Raw genomic sequence first — 13067 nt, forward strand, 5'->3', positions numbered from 1 at the left:
TATTATTATATAATTACCTCCTGTAACTTTGTACACTGGAATCTGTCTGGCTCTGCAAATAGGTAACAAAATCAAACTACCAAAAATGAATGTTATACTTTTAATCCACACCAAAGAAAGCACAGTTTTTGCTAAGCTAAGCTGAAAAACATGGGAGTGGCTCATAAATCTGACTTAAGTCTCAGCAAGAACACAAATAACCGTACGTACTTAACTTTTTCTTCAAATCAATGCGAAATAGGTTTAACAAAGTGTAATTGCTGTTTCAGACTTGTTGCTGCTAGTTAAATATTTGACCTGTAAATATCTTTAAAAAAAAAAAAAAAAACTCAAGTGAATCACATTTTTAGAAATAACTGTGCTCCTCATCTGTTTTCTGTGTTGGTAATCTCACACATAAAACCACAAAAGCACAGAGGAAACAGAAATACACGGATAAAAGTACAAGACTTGACATTTTGCTTTTCAGCACTTCATCAGAACAGTCAGTGAAAACTCTTTAAATACACCATCGACTTCATACCGATGCCTGGCTACTTTACAACTTGACATTTACAGATGTATTTGTCTGAATTCACTGGGACTTTTGCTTTGCTATTATACACATTATTCATTTTTTAATGTAAGGTTCTGACAGCAAGATATTAAACTGTAAATGACCTGTAAATGCTGTTCAGGCTGTTTGCATGCTTAACACTGATTAAAGTTAATTGTCAGTGTGCACCATGCATGTGCTCCTGCAAGGCATGAGCATGTGCTAATACTTGTATATATGTGTGTGTGTGTGTGTGTGTGTGTGTGTGTGTGTGTGTTAGTCAGATAGAGATAGGAACTGGTTGAGTGACTGCTGGGTGTGTTGGGGTGTGACCCCGGTGACTCAGCCACTAGCAATGTTCTTCTTCAAGGTGAATGAGTCACAGCCTCCCTCCGTGGGGAAATGTCTCTTTCCAACGGATATTTGCTTCTCCGACAAATATCTGCCTCACCTACAGCACGAAAACTGAACCGAGAGCATTTTGAAAAACACATACCAGCGTTTAAAACGATCTCGCTGTGTGACTTTGCACAGGAAAATACGTTTCATGAATTCTGTTTGTTTTTGCCATCGTTTATACGAGACAGCTGTGGGTTTTTTTTCCTGGGGCTGGATTCATTTGCATTTTTTATGCATAACTGAAAGGTCATAGCAGTTCATGCAAAACTGTGAAAGCACCTGTTGCAGCTGCAGTCACTTGTTTTCAATTACAAAAGCCCCATATTTAAATATGAATCATGATTTTTGCCTATTAAGTGATTAGTTCCATTAGCTGGAACCGTTTTGCTGTTGTATAATTTATAAAAAGTGAGAAACCAATTCAGGTCTTGTCCTGCTCAGCTTGCTGAAAAAAATATCAGAACCGGTGACTCATTGTTTTTCTTTTGAGAGACATGCACTTTGGCTTGCCCAACTTTTCTCCATTTCTTCTACTTCACCTCCTGCCTCTTCTAACCTCTTTCTTTCCTTCCCTTCTCGTCTCCGGTTGTTCACCTATTCATCTCGCCTCCTTTCATCAGCTTTGTCCTGCTGTGAAACTGCTCTGACTCTCGAGCTCATCTCTGCTACTCACAGAGTAAAAAAGGAAATGCATACTGCGTTATTACAATGCAATCTATTGCTACTAGCGCTAAAATATTTCAGGTGATATGAGTGCAGTCATCATGGTTGAAGAGTCCTCATCTGTCCTGAAAAGATCCTACCCTGCTGAGAAGCTGAGAACTTACAGTGTCAAAACTTCCTCATTATAGCCAGGTACTGCGCTGGACTTTTTTTCCAAGTTGAAGCAACAAACACTACAGTTCAAAAGTTTGGGGTCACCCAGGCAAGTTCATGTTTTCCATGAAAACTCACACTTTTATTCATGTGCTAACATAATTGCACAAGGGTTTTCTAATCATCAATTAGCCTTTCAACACCATTAGCTAACACAATGTAGCATTAGAACACAGGAGTGATGGTTGCTGGAAATGTTCCTCTGTACCTCTATGGAGATATTCCATTAAAAATCATCTGTTTCCAGCTAAAATAGTCATTTATCACATTAACAATGTCTAGACTGTATTTCTGATTCATTTAATGTCATCTTCATTGAAAAAAACTGCTTTTCTTTCAAAAATGAGGACATTTCTAATTGACCGCAAACTTTTGAACAGTAGTGTATTTCAATGCTCCACAGATATTACAGTTCGATATCTGGAGCATGCACTAAAAAACTGTTTGCAGGCGAACCTCCATTTAGAGCAGGATGTGTGTTTCAACACATGGATGGGCTGTTGCAGCAGTGACTAAATGAGCCACTTGTTGAGAGTACCACAATGCAGCACTGAGAAACGCAGGAAGGGTGTAAACAAAGAGCAGCATGGAGCAGACCTGCATCTCTGGAAGCGTCATTTAGCGCGAGGTCACGCAGGAGGTTAGCGTGATCGATGGGCTGATGGCTTCCCTTTGTCTCTAATGGGCTGGAGGAAGGAGGAGACCGAGAGAGGAGGAGATGAGATGCAGCAGCACAGATTGCAGACAGACTGAAAGAAAACAAGTTTATGGGACATGACGTGTTCGTCTAATCACTTCAAGTCGAATTCAAACTTTAATCCTCCTCACTTTTCGTGTGATGCGATTAGACGTTGATGATTCTGCGAGGATTCTGTCAAAAAATTCAAATTAGATTACTTGGATCAGACTCTGAGCTTCAGGCTAGAGGTGTGGGGTAAACATATGACTCCATTGTCACTCAGTTTGCAGCTTTTAGCGGCGGAGCTCCTCGCTGGTGACTGAGGGCATCGTTTTCATCAGGCCAGTTAGCAGTTATTCCCAGTAGACATTTTGTCCATGTTATTTCAACAGCAGCTGAGTCCCCAGCAGCTGATACACGCTCCATGTTGTGTTCGTCATTTAGAGGGAGTGTAGAGTTCGCGGCCTGTATTTCACGGGTCTATTTGTGCTCATTAAATAAATGAGACCATCCAACTCACAGCAACAAGTCGACCTTATAGCCACTGTATGCTCTGTACAACTCCCCCTTTAAGCCTCATCTTGTCTTCATTTACGGGCATCTAAAAATATTGTTTCCTTGTCTGAAAAAAATCCAAAAATTCAGCACAAAAATGTCCCCAAATTTCTGAAAATTTTAAAACATTCAGGACGAAAATTCCAATAATTCCTTAAAAGTTTCCCTTAAAAATTTTATTTAAAAAAAAACCCCAAATTTGGCAAGAAAATTCTTGTAAATATTTTCAAAAAATGAGTAAAAATCTTCCAAAAAAAATTCTAAAGATATCTAAAGTGATTACATATATATCAGTAAAACTTCTGTTTTCTTTAAGAACATTCACATAAAAATCATGAATTTTTTTGTGAATGTTCTTAAGAAACATTTTTAGCACTTGTTTTTTCCACCAAAAAATGTTCAAAGATTTCCCAAAAATGTTGAAAATGTGGACATCAGAAGTTTCACTGTGAAAAATTTTTTCCCCACATTTTTAAACTTTAGAACGGGTCAATTTTGACCCACAGGACCACATGAGGGTTAAGGAGGTTAATCGTTATCCAGTGTCTGCAAAAAACAAGACGTAAAATCTAATCACACCTTAGAAAACGGGAGCAGGAAATAAAATGTTGAGATGAGTCGTTGAGGAGAGTAAAAAAAGAAAAAGAAACAACACGTTGTCTGTCCTGCAGCCGTCGCTCATATTAAACCATCAGTTGGGTTGCATGTGGCTGCGAGCTGCACAAGAGTTAAAGACAGTTGATGTTCTCTGGCAGCAGGGATGAGTGTGATTAAAGCTTCTTTTTTTTTTGACGGTGCTTCTTAGGCTTTTTTGGCACCTGAAATAATGGCAGCTCCATCCACTTAAACAGATAATGACTGAACAGGCCCGTGGAGGCAAATGATGCGAGAATTTTAGTCTAAATGCTCAGGAATTTTGTCACTAGTGAGGTGCAATTGGAGGGAAATAATTTAAAGTGCAGCATTAGGGTTTTTCTATTCCATTCATGAGAAAAAAAGGACTGTTTCAAGCTGCATATTAACAACGGGTTCATGCATTTGATAGGATAGTTGACTGCATCTTCATGAGGACCTGAGCGTTTAGCAGGTTTATTTGCATTTTGTCCGTGGAAAAGTTGAAATATGCCACTATTTCATACCGAGCAGATTATACCATCACGCTGGCCTTTTGATTATGTTTTGGCGGGCTCTTCAGAACAATAAAGGTCGAGTGTTTATAAGCTGCCTGGCTGTTAACACCCCTCACACACAGTTATGCGAACAGCGCTCTGTTGAAATGGGTTGAAGGCCGAGCTTTTGTTTGTTGTGTAAACTCCGTTTCCGTAGACTACACTTTACATTTTGTACTCCACCTCCTACTGTGCCAGCTTCAGTCAATTAAAGTGATTTGCCTTGTCTTCAAAGTATTTTCATTTGATGGCATGTTTTGTTGATTCATGATACAGTAAGATAATGTAAAAGTAAACATCCAGAACTGCGGATGGTGTGTAATGCTCCTAATTCCTTTCAAATGGAAAATTTCCTAATGGGAAAAGTCATCTGAGGGTGGCTGTGGTGAAACTGACGCCTCAGTAAGTGTGTGTGAACTGCAGAGTAAAAGCAGAAGTGCATTTTTTTTAAACTGAAAACCATACACACTCTCATGCCAAACATGCTCCATTCATTTCGATGTGTGCGAGTGGTTTAGCGGTTGTGTTTAGGATTTCAGCTGTCTGTTTGGGTTTCTTATTCTCTTCAGGTTAGAACATGGCAGGAGCTGTTTAAAGGGTCACTGCAACCAAACTGATCTCACTAGAACTCCATATATTCGTTCATGCAGGTTCTACCTCCCTGCAGTTTTCCACACACGTGTTTTTCAGGAAACAATGTCTCCCAGTTATGAGCTGCTGTTCTTATAATGAGCCCTTTACAAATGTGTTTAATTTGAGATTTTCTCATTGAAATTTTTAGGTGCTTATAGTAAATCTGCAGAGGCAAAATTACATTCAGGTCTTATTGTTTCCTTTTCACTTTTTTTCCCCCCATTTTGCTTATTTCACCCATTTGACATGTTGTCATGACCTGCTGAGTTTGGACTCACTGTCTACTAATGTATTATTTTATTCTTGAACATAATATGCATTCACATTATGTGATTTATTAGAAAATCTTCTTTAAAATAACTAATTATTACTAGTGGTTTCACGGCATGGTGATTAAAAACATTGATCTAATTAATTAGATGCATTGCAATTAATCGCGATTAATAGCATTTTCTCAAATAGCAATATTTGACACAATAAGCAAAGTTTTTTCAATTCAAATCAAATTTGGTTGAGGACTGAATTGATGAATAGACATATACATGAACTTAAATAACAAAAGCGTTCATTTTATTTATGGGTCATTCCAGAATTGGAGGACATTTGGGCTTTAAAATTTTTGAAAAAGAAACCTTCTATTTAAAAAAAAAAATTCTGCTACATATTTATCAATAATAGGTAATAAACTATCTAAGGCTTAATTGACTCGTTTTTATTCCATGTTTTATTTCTTGTTTGCTAACCCTACTCTGATCACAGTAACAGGGTTGCTAATCCATGCTAATGTTAGCTTTTTCTCAGGAGTAGAATCTAGATATTTAGCTAGCTGTTACTGCTGACCAAGAGGACAAACTTACTGTAAACTAACTCTAGACTTATTTGGTATTTTTAGAAATATTTTCAAGCATTCTTTTCTCCTAGTTTTTTAGAATTGGTCTCAGGAGTGGGATGGCAACATCGTTTGCCGGTACCAGGACTGTTGTAGCTAACGTTAGCTTTGGTGCTCGCAGCAACATGTTTTGCACTGAGGTGATAATGTTGGCTTGAAGTGCTGCAGTGATAAGAAAACTCTTTGTTGCACAATTTGCCCACAACCATGCTTTTATCCAAACTGCCATCGGGAAATTTTTTAAAAGAAAACTGTGCGCCCAACAAGCTCAGTCTGGTCTTGCCTTGCTGTCTTGTGCACACTCTCAGTGTGTCCTGTGCATTTTTTTCACAGCTGGCAAACAGACTCTAGGTTCATTACCGCCACCTACTGGGCTGAAGTGTTTACCAGAGTTACCGGTGTGCCAGAAATTAGGAAACTGAGAAAGGTGCAATTAAATGCGTTATTTTTTCTGTAATTAATTAATCGAAATTAACGCATTAAAGTCCCAGCCCTAATTATTACCCATTCCCTGCTACACCGGACGACTTGGCTCAGATAATCCACAATGCAAAGTGCGTGACATGAAAAACAGTGCTTTTTCCCTGAACACTGGCATTTGTCCCAGCTGTCAGAAAAATTCAAAGTTGAGCATAAAATCAATACTCCTGCCTGCGCAGCTCTGTGGGCAGAAGAGGAAGGCCACTGGGTCTGAGCCACAGTGTACGGTTTAAATTAGTGTACGTCACTATGCAAAGTTCAGAGCTCATGCCACACTTTGACAACAGCTGGAGCACAACGGACTGTGGAGCTGAAAACGCAGAATTACCCAGCCAACCTCTTGACAAGCTGTGTCGCATTATTAGCGGCGGGTGTCAGAGTGTTTTGTTGTTTTTTAGAAACTTTGTCAAAATGTCCAGATAATTAGCAAACAGGATCCATCTGCTGTTGAAATACCAATCTGGAAAAACAAACTTGAAATGAATGAAAAAAACAATGCTTCAATATAATTAACAAAACAACACTTCAGTATAATTAATTTTTGACAGTGCTTTTAAATTTGACAAACAAATCAGTTTCGTTGTCAAACCCGGTTTCTTTCAGTTGAGGCTGTTGGCCAAAGTAAAGCCCTATCTGTCCCACAACAACTCTGAGAGAGTCATACATGCCTTTATCACATCTAGGATTGACTACTGTAACTCTGTATATGTGGGTCTTGATCAGATGTCTCTTCATTGACTCCAGCTGGTACAAAATGCTGCTGCCCGACTTCTAACAGGGACAAAGAAACGGGAGCACATCACTCCAGTTTTAGCCTAAGATTTTATTGTCTGTTTTTAAGGTGTTAAATGGGTGGGCATCTTCTTATTTATCTGAGCTTTTACATGTCCACGCTCCAGTTTTATTGCTGAGGTCGGCCAATCAGATGGTCCTTAAAGTTCCCAGATCCAGACTCAAAAACAGAGGTGACCGGGCCTTTTTTGTGGCTTCACCCAGTCTGTGGAACCGCTCACCTGTTGAAATTAGAACCGCTCGGTCTCTTCATACCTTCAACTGCCTACTGAACATTTATGTACTCTCTGGCTTTTAATTGTAGTTGAGAGTTGAGGAAATATATGAGTAAGTAAAATTTTAAAAAGCGGATTGGATAAGTACAAAACAATGCTATGTATACATATATAGACATACGCATGTACACACATATACTTACGTATATAGACATATGCACATGTGTACACTACCTTTTTAAAAAGCTAATTTCAAGAGTCCAAATATTTTGCAGTTGATTGTCTGGTATAAATACAAATAAAACATGGCAATGTATTATTGATATACTGATAAATACTATACACACATAATACTACAGACATTTTATACTGTTAATTTATAATATATAAGTATAATATTTTCTTTACATTTGTTGTTATAGTATATGTAAAATAAAATGAACATTTTCCCACATTAAAATAAAAACAATCATACATTAAAACTGAAGTAAATGGACAAAATATCAGAACTGGAAGAACTAGCAGAAGACACTTGTTAAAGGATTCTATAACCATCTCCACTGTTTTGCAAACCTGCAGATTTTATTTGATCAAAATTACCCACATGAAGTGAGTTTCTTTTTTTTACACAAATAGTTTTTATATTACCCTCAAATAAATGTTGTGAAAATAAATCCAAATTCCAATGTAATTATTATGCTATTGCATCCAGTCAGCCGTGCCACAGACATTTAATACTCCTGTACATCCTCATCCTGCCCTTAAGCCTCTTTATACACACACAAAAAAATGCTTCACATCTGTCTCATCACTGCCAGCATTACCTGAAAGATGACACCTCGGCCGGCTGCTCTGAGAACAGCATGTTCGGTACTTTGTTAGATGAGGATGAAAACAGCACATCGAGTTGATGGCAGTGGAACAAATCAGGCAGTTATCACAACCACCCTGATGGATTACGCACCAGCTGGAAAATGTGACATAGTATATGACACATCGTCTCATTCAGTACTTTTTATTTCATTATTTTATACATTGTAGAGTAATATTGAAGACATCAAAACTATATAAGAATACATATGGAATTATGTTGTAAACGAAAAAGTGTTAATCTTCAGTATTAATCTAAAATGTAGAAAATAATACAAATAAATAAAAAGCATTGAATGAGAAGGTGTGTCCAAACTTTTGACTGTTAGTGCACATAACTGCACATTCCTGAAAGCTAGCAAATTAGCAAACAGCATTACAATTATTATTATATTGCATTACGATCTTATAAACACTCTGGAGCAAGTTCAGGTGAGATGATCCCGTAAAGTCATGATGAATAAACCAATAAATGTTTGCGTGTGTTAGTGTTAACAGTGTTTTATCACCTTTAGAAGACAATGATGTGGTGGAAAACATGTGAAAAGTATACAGTGGCGACATGTGACTGTTCAGTGATAAAATCCTCCTCCTCTAATAAAAGTGCTTTCCTGCTGGCTCTAATTTTGATCTGTCGGCTCTGTTGCTGCTAAACATACTGCAGGTGAGTGGACGGGGCGCTCTGTGAGCATCTCTAGTAAAGGATAAAATATAAAACCGCAGTGCTGGGTGAACCCGGGAGGTGTGTAATACTGTGTTTTTATCAGATAATCACACACATGCGCACACACAGACGCACACACTCGTCTGATCTGTGCTCAGACAGGCGTGTTTGTACCAGACTGAGTGGCTGCATTTTAAGTGTGTCTTGGCACCATAACTAATAATACCTGCCCTGCTCCAGGTGGCTTGGCACACTCTCCTATGCACACACACACACACACACACACACACACAGGCACACACAAACACACACAGTATGCATGTTCAAACTGACAGTGAGCACACATGTTCTCAGTGCCGTGTGACAGTTTCATAGCATCTAGGAGTGAGGTGGAGGTTACCTGCCTCGTTCAAGGGCGCCCACAGGGGATCTCTTGAATATGAGCTGAGTGTTACAGTTTTTATCAATTGATAAGACACTGTTCCTGAAAAATAGCACACACTTCCCAACACACTGCACACTATTTTTTTTATTTGAACACAGTTCACAAAGCACTGCACACTTATGTGAAAAGCGCACTTTATTGTCAAAATCTGAACTTTGTTTTCAAAATTAAGATACGCGAAGCAAAAGTAGGACACTGCACTGCTAAATACAACACACTCCTCTCTCAGTGTTTTCACATGAAGCGTAAAAAAAAACAATACAGTCCTCAAAAATGACAACTTAAACACAAATGCATCCTATAAATGAATCAGAGGGGCCCATTGCAGTGCCTGACTGTACATTAGAAAATAAAAATAATGTTAGACAAAAATACAGCACTGTATTGTACACAGTACAGTATGCAGATATTTACACCACATCTGCATCAATTCTTTCAGCCTGGTCAGACCACAGGACCTCATCAACATCACAAGCTATGTTTTCTCTGGAAAGAAGGACCTAGTGTGTCTGATCCAGCCCTGACATGCATCAACAGAAACATCACCACATGCCAAGACCACTGATTGATAGAGATTTTCCCAAAGTATGGCTGCTGCTCATATACCTTCCACCACCATGTAGAGAAGAATTCTTCTATAGGATTCAGAAAGGGAGAATATGGCAGCAGAAAAACCACAATAACTTGAGGTTCATATTGAACCGTTACTGAATCAATAGTCCTCTATGAAAACTAACATTATCCCAGATGTATTCATGTGTATCATCAGAATCCAAATGAAAAACTCTCTGGAACAAACACACACAAAACAGAGAAAAAGTCATTCATGTACACTTTCTGTAATTTTACCAGCACTTCAGAACCAGAATTTTGCATTAGATTTTTTACAGTATTCTCAGAACATTTCTGACTGCTTGTATTGTTCCAGTATAGACATGTCACTGAAGTGACAAACAACATTTACATACATGTAAAGTAAACCACAGTAAACCTGAAACCATTTACTTTATGCACCATCTTTACCATCTGCTGACCTCAACAACAGATTGCATTCTGAACAGCTAATTCTGCTTCCCAGCAGGTTTTATAGTGTGCAGTTCATTGGTAAAAGTGTTATCAGCTTTGACTTGTGTCTTAATTGTGACAGCAGTGTTGGAACAGTTCCCCAATTCTGCTTCCTAGTGTTCACGTTTTGAAAAATGTGTGCTATGAGTGAAAAAGTGTGTTCAAATGAGCAAAAAACGTGTTCAGTCTTTTGTAAAAAGAGTGCAAGTGTTTTGAAAACTGTGTGCAAACCATGAATAGTGTCCAAAATTTGGACAGCAGAGTCCTGTTTTTGAGAAATGTGTGCAGTCAGTTGGAGGCTGTGTGCAGTGAATGGAATTTAGTGTCTTATCAATTGAGAAAAACTGTGATGTCTTGTAACTGACAAAGTGTTATTTCTCTTTCGTCACATCAGTGTGATTTATGATTTTAGCTAGATGAGCATGTATGTGCATGGACATATCTTCAAAGTATGAAGGGAATGCAAATCACGGCCATGGGGAGCTTCCTTATCTCCACTTTTGGTCCAACATGACGTGATCTTGCTGCTTTTCCTTACAGCGTAGCCAAACCAAACATGGCACTGCAGGCACCGCCCTTTAAAATTAGGAACAGCCAGCAGTGATGGGCAAACACAGTGGAGGATCAGCACATGAGATCCAGGGACAAACAAGGATTTGTTATTCAAATTATACACTACCGTTCAAAAGTTTGGGGTCACTTAGAAATGTCCTTATTTTTGAAAGAAAAGCAATAAAGATAACATTAAATGAATCAGAAATACAGTCGAGACATTGTTAATGCGGTAAATGACGATTTTAGCTGGAAACGGCTGGTTTTTAATGGAATATCTACATAGGGGTACAGAGGAACATTTCCAGCAACCATCACTGCTAGAATAGCCACTTTATTGTCAGCCAGAACATACACTAGTTGGTGCACATTATGACTGAATTTCCGATGCAACAAGCTCCTGTGTTCTAATGCTACGTTGTGTTAGCTAATCGTGCTGAAAGGCTAATTGATGATTAGAAAACCCTTGTGCAGTTATGTTAGCACATGAATAAAAGTGTGAGTTTTCATGGAAAACATGAAATTGTCTGGATGACCCCAGACTTTTGAATGGTAGTGTTTACATACCTATAAATGAAGAGTAAAAACTAAACAAATAGATGAAAATGTAGTTATGTGGACTGTATCTACCACACACTTATTAAAAGACTTTCATGCATCTTGAAGTTAGAATGACTTGCACCACACAAAATTGCCACTACACTGAGAAAGTACCTCAGTTATATGGTAGATGCAGAGTAAAGAAAGCATATATTTAACACATTTCATTTTACACACTTCATAATAATGACAATTGTAAATATACCACTATGCATGTGATTACTGGATGCTATGCAAGTGTTAGAGGTAGAGTTAGATTAATAGTCTTGTTAGTATTATCATGTATTTCAGCTCATTCTAAACTGCATAAATACTATGAATTGATATATATTTCTCTATATACACTACCTTTAAAAAATAAGGAAAAGAATAAGAAAAATATTTCTAAATGATCCCAAAGTTTTGGACAGTAGTGTATGTGTATATAAATGACAAAAAGTAATGCATAAATATTGACATTATCAACCAATATTTTTATGTGTTGTCTGATATATATGTCCTAATATATATATATGGTTTTTTTTGTTGTTGTTTTTTTTAACTGCACATAACATACAAAAAATGTTTGCAGTAGTTTAGAGATTGTTTTCAAGCAGGTTTGACACTTTGACCCATTCTCAGTATTGACTGCAGCACATGTAGCAGAGTGCACATCACAGGTGAGCAGATGGTGGTGCGGAGTCAGGTGGTGATTTGTTTGAGAAAAACATTACTGTTAAGGGTAAGGTTCAGTTAATAAACAATGATCCCCATTATTGGAAGATATATCAATATCACATTTTTTTACTTTGAGAAAGTAGGTAAAGAAACAGTTGGGCACTAATTGGTAAAAGTTTTTACTGCTTGAAGACTTTCAAACCTCTTAATATTCTCCCTTTCTGATGGAAATTTCATATTTTCCATACCCAACTGGAAAAACCTAGAACAGAAGAACTATGGGACCAAAAAAAATAAATAAAAATACTACAGTGCCAACTTTATTTTAAACCTAATATCTTCTGTTTGTGTTTTTTTAATGTGCTTGTTTAGTATGTGGTGTGGCTACGACTAGCTTAAACATGAAGGGCGGCTGTAAGTCAAAATTTAGACTTTAGACTTAATACACAAATTTTGTGTGTTTAACAGTAACTGGTGCGGAAAAAAAATCTAAGAGAGAAACTTATACAGTGAAGCATGTGGTGACTTAAGTTTTGTCGACATCTATTCTGATGCAGTCAGAATGTGAGGTCTAAAAAGTGAACCAGCACAACAACAAGGCCGTTTGCAATGACTTCAGAGACAACTGCAGTAACTGCAACGTCTCACATGGAGATTAAAGAAGGCCATTAAAACTGTGGAGCTCTCCCTTGACACTTTTAGGTTCTCCTCAAGGGCCTCATGAGTCCAAACCGTGACCTTTAATCATCACATTATGAAACAATATTATGATCACTAACGACAACCCACAGTCCCAGTGAACAGTCTGTGTCTGAACTCCTTTTAATAGTCCCTATAAAATGTGTTGACAGCGGTCTGCGTATCCAGAGTAACTGGAACAAATGGAAAGAAATCTGGAGAAAAAAAAAATTGCTGTTGAATTTTTTTAGGTGTGTTTTTTTTTTTTTTTTTTTTCAGCGCCGGGAGCAACGCAAACAATATTCTCCTCATCA

This window comes from Amphiprion ocellaris, chromosome 10, assembly GCF_022539595.1.
Source record: "Amphiprion ocellaris isolate individual 3 ecotype Okinawa chromosome 10, ASM2253959v1, whole genome shotgun sequence".
Taxonomy (NCBI): Eukaryota; Metazoa; Chordata; class Actinopteri; family Pomacentridae; genus Amphiprion; species Amphiprion ocellaris.